This window comes from Ctenopharyngodon idella, chromosome 13 (genome assembly GCF_019924925.1).
Source record: "Ctenopharyngodon idella isolate HZGC_01 chromosome 13, HZGC01, whole genome shotgun sequence".
Taxonomy (NCBI): domain Eukaryota; kingdom Metazoa; phylum Chordata; class Actinopteri; order Cypriniformes; family Xenocyprididae; genus Ctenopharyngodon; species Ctenopharyngodon idella.
The window spans coordinates 2,493,101-2,511,920 of record NC_067232.1 but is presented as its reverse complement, the minus strand read 5'-3'; the positions used below and the strand labels follow the sequence as shown (position 1 = coordinate 2,511,920).

The 18,820-nt window shown below is 36.9% G+C and overlaps 1 protein-coding gene across 6 annotated transcripts in view; it reads right to left on the bottom strand.

Annotated features, from left to right (window-relative positions):
- LOC127524929 (tyrosine-protein phosphatase non-receptor type 13-like) overlaps window positions 1–18,549 on the bottom strand; it is an 83,527-nt gene extending 64,978 nt beyond the window's left edge. For all 6 annotated transcript variants that reach the window (XM_051916986.1, XM_051916988.1, XM_051916991.1 and 3 more), the window contains exon 1: window positions 18,099–18,549. The gene's annotated coding sequence lies outside the window, so the exon portion shown is untranslated. The remainder of the gene's footprint in view (window positions 1–18,098) is intronic.
- Window positions 18,550–18,820: the final 271 nt, after the last annotated feature.

Sequence of the window (18,820 nt, the reverse complement as noted above, 5' to 3'; positions counted from 1 at the left end):
TCATTTAGAGGAGAAGCAAGTAATGACAGATTACAAAGGTACATTTTTTTCTTAGGTATAACGTGAACCGATAAATCAGGCACAATAAGATAAAAAAATGATTCATTGTGCCCAATTTATCACACTAGAAGACACAAAATATGTTAAGTCCCCTTGTGGTGAAAATCAAGTTTTTAATGTTGTTTATATGTCTATGTGGTGTTTTTAAACCATGTGAAAATTCATAAGTCAACACCATTGAGTATTGTCTCTTTAAAACTGCAGTGATCTAAAGACAGTTTCAAAAATGCAGTTTGAAATCGCTGGTGTTTCTTACACCACAAACTAACTTGTAACCAATCATGTCAACGTGCGGGCAGGCTTTAGCATATCATTAACTATGAACATTAGCAACACATTATTAGCTGTTTGATAACGCAGTCAAGCAAAAGGCTAATCATAATAAATACCGTTATATCTCTCTGATGTTGTAAAAAGCGATACCATTGTGCAGCGTTTACCTCAGTAAGTTGACCGAGTGGGATCTCTGAGCTTGTGCGAGTGAGTGGAGGTGGGGCTGATTAGCATATTCATAGATCTGAATATACTAAATGAAGCAAGTGTGTAGAGTTACATTCAAGCTATTTTAAGGCATGAAGGCATTTTTTTCACAGGAAAAAACATTCAAATATGTCATTTTGGTGATCAAAGACGAGTTTTAACGGATATTATTGACTACAGGGGGACTTTAAGTAGGCCTAAATGGGGTTCATTTTGATTTCATGCTGACTTAAAGAAACAGCCGCACATTTAACTTGTACCATAAAATGTACCATATTTCCGAGTGTAGCAATTCCTCGGGCAATAATGTAGGGCAAAGCTTGATTTTAACCATTAGGATTTGTATGGAACATTAAAAGTAGGCTATGAATATATATTATTTGCCCCGCCCACAAGGCCATGGTTACATCCATCAGCAGACCAATAGAATACAGAGTGGGTGGAAGATACCTTCTAAAACATTTATGATTATCATTGCTATTTCATTTGGTGCCATTAGTGGTGCAGAAATTATATCCTTCGGCATTAAGAACAGAAATAGATAGATGTAGAAAAATAATTAACAAGGTATCGTGCTTGGGCGCATGTGCTCTTCCTAGAAAGAGCAGTTCATTCATTATCTTTCCTGAAGCATGATTTCAGAAGTCATGCTGTTGACCCCAGGAGGCTGAATCATATGTTTGCTGAAGCTAAAGTGAGATCTCTATAGAATACCACAAAGCCTACCAGGAATTACTGTAGGTAAGGAGAAATCTGTGATTCATTTCATTTTAAATACGATTCTAAAAGAAGAAAACGCTACTGAAATTGTACAGCTGGTCCATCAATCGTCATAATGCCACAACAAAACAAAACCAAAAAAAAAAAAAAAAAATCTGTTTGTGTCCCATCAGGTCTAATTGTCAGGGTGGGGTCAGTTACACTTGCAGTTAAACTGTTCTTTATTATGTCCAAACCTCTGCACTGCTGCCACAGCTGTAGTTACAAAGAGCCATAAACCCCTGGAAATCCCAGCATGCTGTGAGGCAAGAGAGACAGAGGAAGCTCAGGGTTTAAGGGATTACTTTTGAGCGGGCATTACACGGGGCTACCTAAATAGTAATGTGTCACATTTCAATTGAACTGTGGAGTCAGACTTTTCAGGCAGCGTGTACATGTTTGGAACATCAATGTTTGGAGACCAACTTTTTGTGAATTTTTCATTTTTGTATAAATAAGTAAGTAATAAAAGTAGTTAAATACAAATAATTTAAAAAGCCTGAGACAACAATGGGGAGAAAATATGCTTTCAAATATTTGTAAAAATTATTATTATTATTATTATTATTATAATTAAACATACATTTATTTACATAATGTTTACATATACACAAACAAGCAATAAATGAGGCTTAATAAAGCTGATTTATCAAAAAAAAAAAAGTAAACTTCGCAATCTTTCATTACAATTTGGTTAAAATTTTGTAATTTTATCTTTAACTTTCAATTTAAAAAAACTTCTCTCATATAATATAATATTATATACAGGTGCTGGTCATATAATTAGAATATCACCAAAAAGTTGATTTCACTAATTCCATTCAAAAAGTGAAACCTGTATATTATATTCATTCATTACACACAGACTGATATATTTCAAATGTTTATTTCTTTTAATTTTGATGATTATAACTGATAACTAAGGAAAATCCCAAATTCAGTATCTCAGAAAATTAGAATATTACTTAAAACCAATACAAAGAAAGGATTTTTAGAAATCTTGGCCAAATGAAAAGTATGAACATGAAAAGTATGAGCATGTACAGCACTCATTACTTAGTTGGGGCTCCTTTTGTCTGAATTACTGCAGCAATGCGGCGTGGCATGGAGTCGATCAGTCTGTGGCACTGCTCAGGTGTTATAAGAGCCCAGGTTGCTCTGATAGTGGCCTTCAGCTCTTCTGCATTGTTGGGTCTGGCATATTGCATCTTCCTCTTCACAAGGGTTAAGGTCAGGCGAGTTTGCTGGCCAATTAAGAACAGGGATACCATGGTCCTTAAACCAGGTACTGGTAGCTTTGGCACTGTGTGCAGGTGCCAAGTCCTGTTGGAAAATGAAATCTGCATCTCCATAAAGTTGGTCACCAGCAGGAAGCATGAAGTGCTCTAAAACTTCCTGGTATACGGCTGCTTTGACCTTGGACCTCAGAAAACACAGTGGACCAACACCAGCAGATGACACGGCACCCCAAACCATCACTGACTGTGGAAACTTTACACTGGACCTCAAGCAACGTGGATTGTGTGCCTCTCCTCTCTTCCTCCAGACTCTGGGACCCTGATTTCCAAAGGAAATGCAAAATTTACTTTCATCAGAGAACATAACTTTGGACCACTCAGCAGCAGTCCAGTCCTTTTTGTCTTTAGCCCAGGTGAGACGCTTCTGACGCTGTCTGTTGTTCAAGAGTGGCTTGACACAAGGAATGCGACAGCTGAAACCCATGTCTTGCATATGTCTGTGCGTAGTGGTTCTTGAAGCACTGACTCCAGCTGCAGTCCACTCTTTGTGAATTTCCCCCACATTTTTGAATGGGTTTTGTTTCACAATCCTCTCCAGGGTGCAGTTATCCCTATTGCTTGTACACTTTTTTCTACCACATCTTTTCCTTCCCTTCGCCTCTCTATTAATGTGCTTGGACACAGAGCTCTGTGAACAGCCAGCCTCTTTTGCAATGACCTTTTGTGTCTTGCCCTCCTTGTGCAATGTGTCAATGGTCGTCTTTTGGACAACTGTCAAGTCAGCAGTCTTCCCCATGATTGTGTAGCCTACAGAACTAGACTGAGAGACCATTTAAAGGACTTTGCAGGTGTTTTGAGTTAATTAGCTGATTAGAGTGTGGCAGCAGGTGTCTTCAATATTGAACCTTTTCACAATATTCTAATTTTCTGAGATACTGAATTTGGGATTTTCCTTAGTTGTCCGTTATAATCATCAAAATTAAAAGAAATAAACATTTGAAATATATCAGTCTGTGTGTAATGAATGAATATAATATACAAGTTTCACTTTTTGAATGGAATTAGTGAAATAAATCAACTTTTTGATGATATTCTAATTATATGACCAGCACCTGTATATATATATATATATATATATATATATATATACATATATATACATATATATACACACACACATATATACACACACATATATATAGTGCTGTCAATCAATTAAAAAAATTAACTTGATTAATCACAATTTTTTTCTGTGATTAAATCACAAAACACTTAAGTTTTTAATATTTATTTATATATTTATAATATTTTAAATACTTGTTTAATGCTACTGATGTGTTGATGAAATTGATTTTTTCTCCCAATTTTAAACATGAATTATAGCCATTCAATATTACAGTGTAATTGAAAGCGATATCATTTTAGCATTTATTAGGCTTCAATAATATAACAACTTTTAATTTAAGTGAACTTAGAACAATCCTCACAATAACCCATAATAAACGTCATATTTACCTGTGCCTTTCCTACCTGTAGATAGGAAAAATACAGAAATTGAATAAAGTTACCAAACAGTCTGCACTGCATAATTTATAGCCTAAATTAAATATAGATTTATTAAAGCTACAAAAGTTCTTTAGTCAAGAGCAGTGATTAATTTTCTGTTACCTTTGTTCTTTCATTATCTTCAATGACAGATGGCATTAGTGGTTGCTGTCACTTTAAGAGCTGCCGCTGCTATACATGACGCAGATCTCACACGCGTCTCACTTTCTCACAGCTCTTTACTTTCGTTTTAAGACATTATTTAACCTATTCAAGGCTGCTCTTATGAGGATACTCGACAAAACGGATATTTTTGGCATTATTGTGCGTGTTACTGTTCGTTCAAGAGTGACAGAGAACTGGATTCTGGCGCACCATCCATACGCACGATGGTGCACGTCTTTCTGTGCATCGTGTGTGTGACAGGACATTCACAGAGAGCGCGTTCTCTTTTGGCGCATTTAAATTGTTTAAAAGCATTTGTATGAATAAGAACGTGATCATATATTGTAATTCTAGCCAAAGGATGACAGAAAAAAAATTGTTTTAATATTTTTAATGCTCTAAACTGGAAAAAAAAAAAATTAATCGCATGCGTTAACGCGTTAACGCTGTCATCCTTTGGCTAGAATTACAATATATGATCTTATTCATGCAAATGCGCTATAGCAGTTTGTAGCGCACTAGAACTCCTCTGAAACCCTCCACCTTCCCCAGCTCCACCTGTATTGATCTGCTATGGGTAATTCTAGATATGCTATTTGTGTTGAAACAATGTCTTACATGCTCACAGCAGTGTATTGGTGGATGTATTGGCAGTAGCAAGTTCATGGTTCATGTACTTACTCTGCAGCAGCAGTAATAACCTACAACAGCAATAATCAACAGCAGCAGCAGCGTAGCAGATATATTCTGCTAAGACTAAATACATTAACATTGTCTTATCCATTACCATGCTAAAAATCTTCAGAGAGTTGTGATGATTTGCATATATTCATACATACCTATGTGTGTATTATTAATGGTGGCAGCTTCCAGCATTTACAAGCAGAGATTATGTTAAAAAGCCCTAAATCTGATTTTCTGAGACCAAACCCCATCAAGAATGCACTAAAATAAAGACATGGCAATCACATTCCATCTAAGATACTCAAAGCCCCAACGAGAGCAGGTCATTCCACATAAGAGATAGAAAGCACTACAGATAGGCACATATTTATGCAGGAATGCAATTGGGGATGTGAAACTCTGTGAAAGAGGGATATGAGGGGAGGAAAGTATGATCCAGACCCCTCCCGCATGCCTCATTAGCCTTTAGTGTGGGGGGCTGTCGTATGCAGATTGTTTTCCTCGGCTTTTGTTATTACAACATAGCCACCGAGTGGAATGTTTTCCCCCGTCTCTCAGGGTGCTGTGGAGCACTTGGTCATTCCCACCAGTACGTATAGCCACAGGAGAACAGGACAGAACCAGTGTAAGTATAAGGCAGATATTCATTCCTGTAGAGCAACACCAAGGTCATACGTTCAATTCTAGGGAATGCATGAACTGATAAAATGTCACTTTGGATAAAAGTGTCCGCCAAGCACATAAATTGTGAATATTTGGAATAGGAAACTGCCAACTATTTTTTTAAAAGCTGTATTGTGTAGTTTGCACAGCATGCAAATTTTCAGTTTGCATTGAATACTTGCATGACCTACTACAAGGAATACTATATCTCACAATGCAATGAATTTGACTTCCCTTTAAAAATAATAATTTAGGTTTAGAACCGGCATAATTTGGATTACCACAAAAATGAACTTCTACTTGTCCCTTGCTTTTTTTTAAAATAGCAAAAGACTACAGTGAGGCATTTAGGCCCTGTTTCCACGTGGTATTAAGATACGTTTTGGTCGATTGGATCACAAGTGGCAACACTAAATACAGGTGTAAACGGGGTGTAAAACGTTTTGAGCTTGTCCACTTTCAACTACTTCCAGAGGTGGTCGAAAGCGCATTCGACCGGATTGTTTTCATAGTGGAAACACTCATGTGGTTGAATGTGTTCAAACAGCCACAAAAGACCTCCTACTCTCCGCCTACGGATCTAACGCGTAAGGTATGAGCGCGCTAGCCAGACGGGATCTAAACTTTGTCGGCTGAGTCCCGTTTGGTTTGAAGATGAAATACGTTACCAAGCACAATGTTCTTCACCATTCCTGATTTCTAACACGCACTCACAGCGTTTGGCCGGTCTTTCTGTCAAGGCAGAAATGAAAACTGCTGCTCTCCGTATGTTTTTCTATTATATTTAGATGCGTTCATATGTAAATTGCACGAGCTTATTTTGTTCATTAGATCGAAAGATCTGAAAAAAAACCTTACATTTACCCACCCATAGACCCTCCCTTCGAAGAAATCAGGACAGAAGTGGTTGAAAGTGGACAAAAGAGACAGATTAAAATACCAGATGAAAATGGGTAAATGTCTCCCTCGTCCATTTGTGATCCGATCGACCAAAACGCATCTTAATACCAGGTGGAAACAGGGCCCTAGTGTTGTCAAAAGTCGATACTAAAATTTGTAACGATACCAGCATTTCCCTCCAGCGTTTTGAGCGCTGTTGAACGGATTCTTAAATACCTCTGATTGGCCATTGTGTTTATGCGCTCAACAGATGTGTGTGATATATAATTATATATATATATATATATATATATATATATATAAATAAAAAAACTCTAAAAAATAATGTGTTGGCTCAGCAAAAACAAATTAACGCAACAGTTTGCATCAATTTTTTGGAGTTATGACAACTTTGACAACTTTGGCACTTAAATAAAATGACTAACCATATCCATGTAAAGATTTATCCAAATTTACAATTTTACAAATTTGTTACCATAAACAACTAAAACTGTAAAAATCATTATTTAAACAGCTTTAAAGCTCTAATAATACAGGTTTTAACAGAAGAATGAATTTAAAGGTTTTATAAAATTATACACTTCACATTTCTGGTTTTAAATCCTCCAAAAATTGGCCTCAATCTAAATGCCTCAGCATAACTCGAAAACAGATGCAATTGGATCGGTCCAATTCATGAATGATTCATTCAGTGCAGCATTTACCAAAAGCCTAAGTAGATCGTAGATCCATATACTTTGTTACTGTCCATCACTGAAAAAAGGCATTTTAACTGTACTTATTGTGGGAGCCAAATTACACATGCAACTTGGTCATGTGTGAACAATATGTTACTGCAGACAGGATACAATATAAACCATGCAGTATGAAGCACGCTAGCATTCCATTCCGAACATACTGTAGCAAACAGTATGTTACACCTTCCTAACAATGTGAGCTCTCACTGCCGGCTGTTTATTTAATTATGCAAATTTCAGAAAAGTTTCTTTTCCCAGTCATTATCCATGATGGCAGTTATTTCTAAAAATGTTAAAAGGCATCAAGCAGCACTGAAACTCAGGATAGGACTGCAGGGGAATTTGGGATATGCAGTATGTAATCACTTCAAGGAGAAATCTTACACGTCTGGGGAAAATGTTTCAAGAGGAGGAAGAAAAGCCTGTTTTTACAGCATTTTTTTTTTTTTTTTTTTTTTTTTTTACACACAAATAACACCGCTTCAAACTACTTCTGTAATATTAAGCTTTGTATAAAAAAAATAAAAAATAAAAAAAAGGCCATTTTTAAATGTGTTTTCCCTGATGTCCTTTAATAATTTTAGTCAAAGTTTCTTGCTGAAAAAATATACAAACATTACATTAAAAAGGCATAACATATGAGATTAATTACATCCCACCAGTGTTGTTTTAGTATCAGAATAAATATTATAGTTTTTATTAACATTTAGTATTTTTATATTTTCTGTTTTGTTTAATTTTAGTTAAAAGTTTCAGTAATTTAGCTTTATATATCAGTTTTACTTTTAGTTGTTTAGCTGAAATAAAAAGTTTGAAATAAAAAAAGTTTAAAGTCACCATGAACCGGAAGTTGCAATAGTCTTTCCTTCCCTATTGTGACGTTTATTTGAGTGAATCGGCTTCTCAAACAAGAAAAAAAAATGTAGGGCGGGACTTGATTTTGTCCATGTAGAATTGATTGGTTGGTTGTGGTTTGCTACTGGTCGATCTCGTGTGAGTGACAGGCTGTCCCGCCCTCGCGCCAGTAAACATCAGAAGAGAAGAGAAGAGTTTTTTTTTTTTTTATGGTTTCAGTTAAGTATAATAACCCTGCATCCCAACATGTTACTGAACACTGATTTTGACTTGCTATGTAAATGTGGACAGTTATATACCAAGTTGCTCAATGTTGTGAATTTCTCAATGAGCCAATTTTGCAGCTTATTTTCCATAAAGGTCTAGGTGGATCTTTTAAATTATGGAGATTCAAGATTTTCTCTGGACAGCAGCAATGAGCTGAGATGTGAAACTTTAAGCCCTTAAACTAGACAGTACTGAAAGAAGAGGTGCAATGGATAGTAGATTCAGGCCAAGATTATTCCCTCAGTGCCGAGAGAGCTGGGGAAACACAAACAATGAGCGTGGTCAGGGTTTTCCTGGTCACAGTAATGAGGATTTTAAAGGGATTAATCTTTGAAACGTGATATTTCATCACGCTCCATATGCGGGTGAAACCCCTTTACCCAAAGCAAACTGTCCTGGTCTTGCACACTCATCTTATTGGAGTACTTTTCACAAGAAAATACTATTTCAGTCTTTGTACTTCACCTTCAAAATGTCATGTTTAATTCAATGTGTTACTTGCCATTTCCTTATAATCATTTGTGAACATTACTGGAAATTTCTGAGTGAAAATAGTTTCAAAGTAAATCCTACACCAATTTTATTTAGTGTAGAGACAAAGGGTTAATGAGATAGGCGAACAGCGCTTGTTTTAAGTCATCTTCCAGATGATACAAGCACTCTGTTTTTCCCATAAATGCCTAAGACCGGAGTCATAATTTCAGTATTTTCCATTTAGTTGCAGAACTTGGCAGTATGCAGATTCAAGAATAAAACTCTAGAAGCAATCCATTTTTTAAAAAAAAAGAAAAAGAAATAAAAGAAAAGAAAAAAAAGCATGGGGTAACAGTTTCCAACAGAACACCAAAGCCCAATAGAGAGGATGTTTAAGTTTCTCATAACATTAATCTGTGGTTGGACCCAGTTAAATCATCTGTAATTCTAAAAACAGCCTGATGCCAGTAAGCTGAGCCGAAAATCTTTCTTGGAGATGCTTTTGACCGAAAAAAGCAAAAAACACTCCAAACTCCCAGAATCCTTTGCTGGATCCCCTTACCTCTTTCTAACTTGATCCCTGTTAAAAATAAGGAAAACTTGAGAGCCAGGAATGCCTCATACACAGATTTTCCAAATACAGATCATTGAGACCTAAAAAGCTTGTATGACATAAAACAGAAGCAACTATGCTTCCTTCAATTAAGTTCTTCAAATGTAAGCATTAAAACAGTAGATCTCAACTGATGGGCCATGACTCAAAAATGGGTCGCAGGTCAGTTCTGATAAGGCCATGGACAAAAAACAATGTCAAAAAGTGAGTAATAAAAAGCAACTATCCATATAATCACAAAAAATTCAATTACCAGGCTAGAACATGTTAATATTATTGATGGTGTTCAAATGAGCATGTGCAAAAAATGTAATAATTTTATAGTGTAAGTATACGGTCATTCTATGTCCAAGGTCCCCGGCTCAAATTTTTGATTTTGTTAATATTTTTTCTGTAGAAAAACAAACATAAATAGTGATGAAAGCCAAAATATTAAATGTCACAGATGTATATTTACTGAATAATCCACTGTTTTGTAGAGAGGGGTCAAAATGACCATTTTCACCTGAGATTTGGAGCCAAATTAGAGGGGTTTAAAATGACTTTAGAAAGATGGCAGCATCATTATTTTATTTTTACACAGAGATTGGTAGGTCTATTAGTAAAATCTGTTGACTTTCGCAATCTTTGTTTTAATATATGCCAACGGTGACAATTCAAAAATGGCTTTTTTTTTTTTTTTTGTCTCAAGTTTGCATGCCTGTAACTCAAGAAGTATTAAAGATATCTTAATATCCTTTTAAATTCTGGTTCTTAACAAACTTTCCTTTTGGTATCTTCATTTTCAAGGCCCTCGATGGTTCAATCCCAGAGATATGGACATGTTAATGTGCCTCCATGAGTAAATTGTACACATTTTCAGTGGTCAAAAACCAAACGTGGGTCACTTTGCATACAGCTGATGCTTTTTTATCTTTTAAAGAAGAATATCTAAAGAAAAAATAATGTTAAAACTAGAAATGTATCAAATTTTTTTTCCCCCATCAGCTCAAATGCATAGAACATATACAGTTTTCATGCCTGTAACTGTAAAAAGTATTCAAGATATCTTAATATCCTTCTAGATTCTCATTCTTAATAAACTTTTCTTTTGGAATCTTCATTTTTAAAGGTTGTATATATATATTATTATATACACACATATATAAACAATATAAACATATATACACACACACCAATAAGTATTGCACAATAATCCCTGACAACACACTTCGCTAAAGGCAGATCAGAACAGTAGGCTTCTGTCTGCAGTATATGGGGCAGTAACGCATGCGACTGGAAGGACCAGATTACTGTACCATGATAAATCTGTGCATATTTTCTGCATGAAAAACAAAGCACACACTTTTACAAGGTAGAGGCAGAACACCCTTTTACCTTGGATGAGTCACTACTTGGATGAAAGATTTACCCCGCCCCTGATCTTCATTTCTCTTTTCCTATTCCACTGTGTTGCTTGTTCAAGTTCATCATAATTGTTCATTGCGCAGGAAGCCTATCATTTCTACACTCATCCCTGGCCCTTACTACTTCACTTTCTCCCATTTCTAGTAATAACAAGGTTGCTATGGGGAACAGAATTACGCCAAACAACTCCACCTCTTCCCTTCTTCTTTCTTCGACAAGCTCCACCAGAGATGTCATGAAATTCCTAAATAAAATGTATTTAGCCAAAAGAAAACCACTTTAAAATCTTTGTGATATTCACAATCACTAGCAAAATCATTGCACAATTATGAGTGGTCTGTACACAGCGTTGGACAATGAAACTGAAACACCTGGTTTTAGACCACAATAATTTGTTAGTATGGTGTAGAGCCTCCTTTCATGGCAAATTTAGCATCAATTCATCTTGAGAGGAATGACAGGTCCGAGTCCTTCAGAGTGGCCAGAGGGATTTGGAGCCATTCCTCTTCCAGAACAGTGGCCAGGTCACTATGTGATGCTGGTGGAGGAAAATGAATGTTTTAAACTCGCTTGAGTGTTTAAACTGACAGGACTTCAAAATCAGTCTATGATGGTTTAACTTTGCAATTAATACGCGAATCACATGCGTTCCAATCCTGGTCCGTACGGATCATGGATCAACTACGTTCGTACATCCTGCAATGGATGCACATTGCACACATCTCGATGTCGATGCTGGAACGATATATTGTGCAGCCCTAATTTCCTCAACTTCCATTTTACTTTAATGTCAAACACCATTTCTACAATGTTTGCTAGATCCCCCCCAGATTCAATGTCAGTTTTGTGATCCATTATGTAATGGTAATGCTTGTAATTCACACAGGGCGGCTCTGATCCCAGTTCAGTGTGGGTGAGCCCCGGGCGGTTTCTTTTTTCTTCTCCCAATGGTGTGATTAATCAAGCCTCTAAAGTAGAGCTCTGGAGAAAACCAGAGGCCTCCAGAATAAAACTGCCCACTCGTCGCTGCTACTCAGGGTCAAACGCACCAATATCCGCCACGTGTTGAGCCTTGGCCAAATGTATACACACTGTGCCTGGGGCAACAGCCTGGTTGGGTTTACTTATAGATCACACAATATACCAGCTTTCAATAAGTTCCCATTCTGGAAAAAAAATCCAAAATATGTGAATCATCCAAGGAATGATTTGTTTACTGCACTCCTAGAAAAGAAAATTAACCCAAGCAAGAACACAAGAACACCCTGGCAACCACCCAAGCATTGTGTTAACACAAAAGTTAAAAAGTCTAGTTACTCGTCATATCAAACACTAATGACACCGCTGTTCAAAAGTTTGGGTAAGTAAGATTTTTTAATGTTTTTGAAAGAAATCTCTACACTCACCAAGGATGCATAAACAGTATTTGATCAAAAATACAGTAAAAACAGTAATACTGTGAAATATTATAACAACTTAAAACAACTGTTTACTATTTTAATATATGTTAAAATGTATTTATTCCTGTGATGACAAAACTGAATTTTGAGCATCATTACTTCAGTCTTCAGTGTCACATGATCCTTCAGAAATCATTCTAATATGCTGATCCGCTCCTCAAAAAACATTATTATTATCAATGTTGAAAACAGTTGTGCTGCGCAATATTTTTGTGGAAACCATGATACTTTTTTTTTTTTTTTTTTTCTTCAGGATTCTATGATGAATAGAAAGTTCAAAAGAACAGCATTTATTTGAAACAGAAATCTTTAATCTTACTTTTGATCAATTTAATATGGAAGCTTGTTTCCGCCATGAAAAAAAAGAAAACAAAAAAAAGGCTTCAGCAAGAAAAATTGCGACTTTTTATCTCACAATTCTGACCTTTTCTCGCAATTGTGAGTTTATATCTCACAATTCTGACTTTTTTTTCTCTGAATTGCGAGATGTAAACTCACAACTGTGAATTATAAAGTGAGAATTGCATGATATAAAGTCAGAATTGTGTGATATAAAGTCAGAATTACGAGTTATAAAGTCAGAAGTGTGCGATATAAATTTAGAACTGCGAGTTAGGCTAAAAAGTCAGAATTGTGAAATATAAAACTCGCAATTGCATGTTATAATGTCCAATTCTGAGGGTAAAAAGACTGACGTGAGTTTATAGGCCTCTCTCACAATTCTGACTTTATAACATGCAACTGCGAGTTATAAAGTCAGAATTGTGAGACATAAACTCGCAATTCTGAGAAAAAAAAGTTTATATATCAAGTTATATCATGCAATTCTGAAAAAAGTCAGAATTGTGAGATAAAGTCAGAATTGCGTGATAACTCGCAAATGCAAGAAAAAAGTCAGAATTGTGACTTTATATCTTGCAATTCTGACTTTATAACATGCAACCGTGAGTTTAAATCTCGCACTTGCGAGAAGAAAAGTCAGAATTGTGAGATAAAAAGTCGCAATTACCTTTTTTTACTTTTTTATTTAGTGGTGGAAACAAGCTTCCATAATTTAATGCACCCTTGCTGTATAAAAATATTAATTTCTTTAAAAAAAAGATCTTACTGACCCTAAACTTTTAAACAGGATCATACTATCAGAGCTTTATTTCCGTGCCCAAAAAGCCAATTTATTCCAACAGATCATTTAAAAATATGTATCAGCACTGACTCAAAAACGTAAATGTCTGTAGTATAAAGACTATAAAGATTTTCAGAATAAGCACAAAGCAGAGTGCAAAAGAGATTGCAAATGCACGTTCTAAAGAAAAACACCTCACATAGATGATTGAATTTAGCTGAACTAAAAACCTGAGCTGTGCGCGCCTGGCGTGTAAAAGCGCAGTGAACTGCGGTTCAGCAGAGATGGAATTTCCTCAGTGGAGACAGGCCAGAACAAAATAACACGCTGAAAGAGCAGAATTAGCATCAAAGGTGTGAGGGTGGGGCTTGATCCAGGCGGCCATCAAAACTGAGACTTCCGTTCAACACATTTCTCAATCCAGTGAGTAAGTTCTCCTCAGAGCACGAGCCGAAAAAACCACTTTGACACAATGCTTATGTTATTCGTTTTGTAAAATGAGAGGCCAACCAAGATTGTTGTGCCACTTTATCAAAGTCGCCTACAGAAGCTTCCTGTTCACCCAAATGTTAGGAAACAGAATAAACATTTACACACGCGAAACACAAGCAAGCAAACCAACGCTCACGCCCTTTCTTACCCACCTGTCAAATGCACCATCCAAATGGCTGTTACATCACATAATAAGAGCCATAATCCATCTGAAAGGCTCATAGCACACAGAAATACATAGCAGCTGGATTCAGACAGTCAGAGGTGACTTCATCCACTGGATGTAGGTAAACCTCTTTCACTGTCGGCCTACTTTCACATCCATCCAATTTCAGTCTAAGTACTCAAAACGCAAGGCTAAAACTGATGGACTGAATTGCAGAAGTTGAAAAAATAACTACATTAGCATCCACACCAATGCACAATGACGTTCTGTTTATTATAAGCACAAACTGCAGGTATGTTGTCTGCCGCTTTAAGGTCCAGTGGATTCTGATTGGCTGTCAATGTTTTAATCATTAATCATCTAGAAAATAAGTTTTGAAGGAGATTTCAATGAAACCGTTCCTCAGTGTCGTTATGATATTCTATTTATTATACGTGTGCACTGCAGTTACATCGTCTGCCACTTTAAATGCTCAAGCTCTTTAAAGGAACACTCCACTTTTTTTAAAAATAGGCTCATTTTCCAACTCCCATAAACAGTTGAGTTTTACCGTTTTTGAATCCATTCAGCCGATCTCCGGGTCTGGCGGTACCACTTTTAGCATAGCTTAGCATAGTTCATTGAATCTGATTAGACCGTTAGCATCTCGCACAAAAATGACCAAAGAGTTGACTTGACTCTTCTGTAGTTACATCGTGTACCAAGACTGACGGAAAATGAAAAGTTGCGATTTTCTAGGCCGATATGGCTATGAACTATACTCTCATTCCGGCGTAATAATCAAGGAACTTTGCTGCCATACCATGGGTGCAGCAGGCGCAATGATATTCCAATCAGATTTAATGAACTATGCTAAGCTATGCTAAAAGTGGTACCGCCAGACCCGGAGATCAGCTGAATGGATTCGAAAAAGGTAAAACTCAACTGATTAACTCTAGGGGAGTTGGAAAATGAGCCTATTTTCAAAAAAAGTGGAGTGTTCCTTTAAAGTCCAGTGGATCCTTTAAAGTCTGCCGCTTTAAATGCTCAAGCTCTTCAAAGCAGGATGGATTCTGATTGGCTGTCAGTGTTTTTATCGTTCATCAGCTGGAAAACCATCAGTTTTGTGTGTGATTCCAACGATATTGTTTCTCTGTGCCGATATCATTATAGTTGTGATGTGGACGCTGCTATTCTTTTTAAACTTAGAACAATTCTTTATCGTTATCATCCTTGGTGTGAACGGGCCTTAAAGTCGGCATGAAACAAACAAATTTGCCATAGTCTTTTCTCCCCTATTGTGATGTATATCCAAAGGAAACGCTTTTCTAACCAAAAAAAAAAAAAAAAAAAAAGTAGGGTGAGACTTACGCTGCATCCGAAATTGCATACTGTCTGAGTAGGTACTACATTTGAATTTACTTCATGACTGTTAAAGTATACACTCTATAAACTATGAATAGGTCTACGGGTAGTATGAATGAAATTCGGACGTACTACATCCGCCATATTGTTACTGTCACATGACCTACCAAAGTCAAGTTGTGTTGCTTCACTTTCATTGATAAATCCTCTCCCGTGGCCTCACGGGATAGTAAAGTGTCCATCGAATGCACACTTCAGAATCTCGGCGGAAGTAGTAAGTCGTTAGGGAACTTTTCGCCTACTGTTTTTCGAATTCCATAACTTCGTCCCAATTCAGAGGCTGCATCCTTCAAAGGCCGACTGCGTCAACGCGGCGCAACGAAGGCTGTCCCAATTCGAAGGCTCCTTCAAATACAGCCTCCAAACACATCTTTCGTTTCCCATTAAATGAAGAAAAAACAGATGGATCCTTTGCAGCCTTGCCAACCCCAGAATTCATTGCGCGACATATGAATACACTTGCTCAAATATCTAATGATACAAATGTTAAAAAAAAAACAATAACAACTGGACTTATATCTTACCAAGATGTGATTATATATAGTTTATACTCTTTATTATATACAGAAATGGACCATGGTGAACATATTTAGACAGTTTGTCAACGCTGTTTTGTTTACAGACAGTTTAATAGCTATAACTTTCAAAAAAGTCATTACTTCCACTCAACAACGGCAGCTGTCACCAAGAACAATCCTAGAAATCCTAAGTAAGCTAGACCGTTGCATTTAACAACGCTTGGTCCAATTTTCGCAGCTTTCGAAGGATGCAGCCTCTGAATTGGGACACAGCTTATGTATTTGGACATATTTTTTGGCATACTGTTTTACACATACTATATAGTAGGGTATATAGTATTTGATTTCGGATGTAGCATTTATTTTTCTGATCGAGACTTAATTGGATCATTAAATGGTTGTGATTTGCTTTCGCTGTGATCTCATTTGAGTGACAGGTTGTCCTAACCTCACGTCGGTAAACACGAGAAGAGAAGAAATGTGCAAGAGGGAGGGGAAGTTATTTTGATTCATGAAGTTACGAGGACACATGAATTTAAAAAAATAATGATGTGCATGGTTACTTCATTTATAATAAATACCACAATATTCCATAAAAAAAAAAAAAAAAAAAAAAAAAAAAGAACTGTCAATTTTGATATCATGGTGACTAAGTCTGAACCATCTCCTGTCCTGAACAAATGAACTTCGAGACGTTTAGCTAGGCAAGATTACCAAGCCAGATTCGCACAACCCAGATGCAAGCAGTGCCTGGACTGTATGAACTGCAATAGAGACATGAAACAAAAGATCCATTGAGCTCAGTGCACAGGATAAAACAAACCTTCGGACCACCGCACAAAAGAAAACAAGAACTTGTATTGGCCCCTATAACTATGGCTGGATGAATCAGACACCCTCAGTGTTGGGAACATTCCTTTGTGGAAGAACCTTTTCTTTCGCTGGCAATTCTGTGAACTGCAAACCACACAGAATAATTTCATAAGAACTTCTCATGTTTACACTGGAAAGAGACAGTTCCGCCTGCCATTAGATCAGGAGTGGCATCGTGAGATATAAACAGACTAAAAATGACAAGTTTCAGCTCTCAAATGACAGCTTTGGAGAGCTGAAGTGCACGGGGATGAAAGGTTCCTCAAACTCATGATGATGGTCATTAGGATATAAAAAGCAGAGTACAACCTTCCAACTTTTGCAAAAAGTACTGTGGAGGTACTATAGTATGGTAATGGTCTGGGATGATAATACTATTGCACTAAACGCAGCTTTCCCGTGGTTTATACATTACTTTCAGGTCATTTAAAAATGTATTTCTATGTCAGGTAATAATCCATAGAATTACTAGATTTAGAGCACCACTCAACTACAATTGACTTTACTAGGCCTGCACATAACAATATTAAAATTCTCTCTTTCATTACCATCATAATGTATGAAAGATTATCATATCCATGTACAATGGTCGTCAAATTAGTATGGAATTTGTTTCTAGCAAGAAATACCATGGTACTTTACTGTTAGTTTGTATCTACTGTAGTAGTATCGCATTCAGACATGCTATATATACTATGTCCATGACATTAGACTTGCAGTGTGATGATTTGGCGGTCATGCTACAAAAAAGGAGCCAAAACAATGACACGCCTACAATAATTATACCAAATAAAGATAAAAAAGTCTTTAATGTCACTATTACTGACTGAAACTACATGTTAAAAGCACAAAACTATCCAAAGAGACCCTTAAGTGGACCAGTGACCATCAGGAAAACACCTGCGGTTACTTCCAACTCGCTTCACCATCCAACACTGCAACATTTCACACATTTTGTATTTGCATTTTGTATTTTTACACATATAACGCCTTCTTGAAACTTCTTGTAGGCTGTGATAATGAAACTCGAATAAAGTTCGAATAAAAGTCGCATTTTTGCTCGAACACACACATAAACCTTTCCTAATCCAAAGCCTGGTGCCTCATGGTGTGTAAAGCTACTTGCGCCGTTTATAGACCAATATAAAAGCTGGTAAACTTTGCAAGCAGCAGTATCAAACTCAACAAAGTATTGATGTAAAAACAAAAACTTACCTCGCAAATAAGTGGCCTACAACTTCAAACTTCGCTCCAACTACCAGCCAGTGCGCAAACAAGAGTCCAGCATCACATCCACCAGCAAACCTGAAATGGAAAACCAGCCCGGGTCGAATTGGCAACAGGTTTTACTTCATAAGATCTACTTCGACCGTAAGGTCCATGATCTCCATTTAAAAAATAAAATAAAAAAAAGTAACTCGGACTCCTTGGATTGTCCTTAAAGGTTAATGAGTAAAATCTTGCAGACTGCGAGTAAACGGAGAAGATCTTTTACACGGCTGAAAACAGGCAGCGCGTCTTTAGTTCCTTTGGGAAGCCGAGTCACCCTTCCAGCCCGAGAGGTTCAGATCTCTCTCTCCGTCTGTGAGCCCTCCTGCTCGCTGAAGAGAGGGAGTAACCAGACACCGCACTCCTGCCGCTCATTGGTTACTTTCCACCAGAGCAGGAACCGTCACACCAGCAACAAGAGGCGTCTCTATAGAAACTGTCCTCGACTGGGAGGAAAATACCACGAAAAGTTGTTATAGTGAGGCGCAGTCCATGGTGGCCACGCATCTAGGTATGTAACGCAACAAAAACAAAACATTTGAAGAAATGAACAGGTTTGCGTGTAGTTTTCACTTATCCTTACCCCTTTAAACTTTTAAATGTGACGCAATCTCATTAAATACCCACATATTTGCATATTAAGCGATAAGGCCTAACCAAGCTATTTA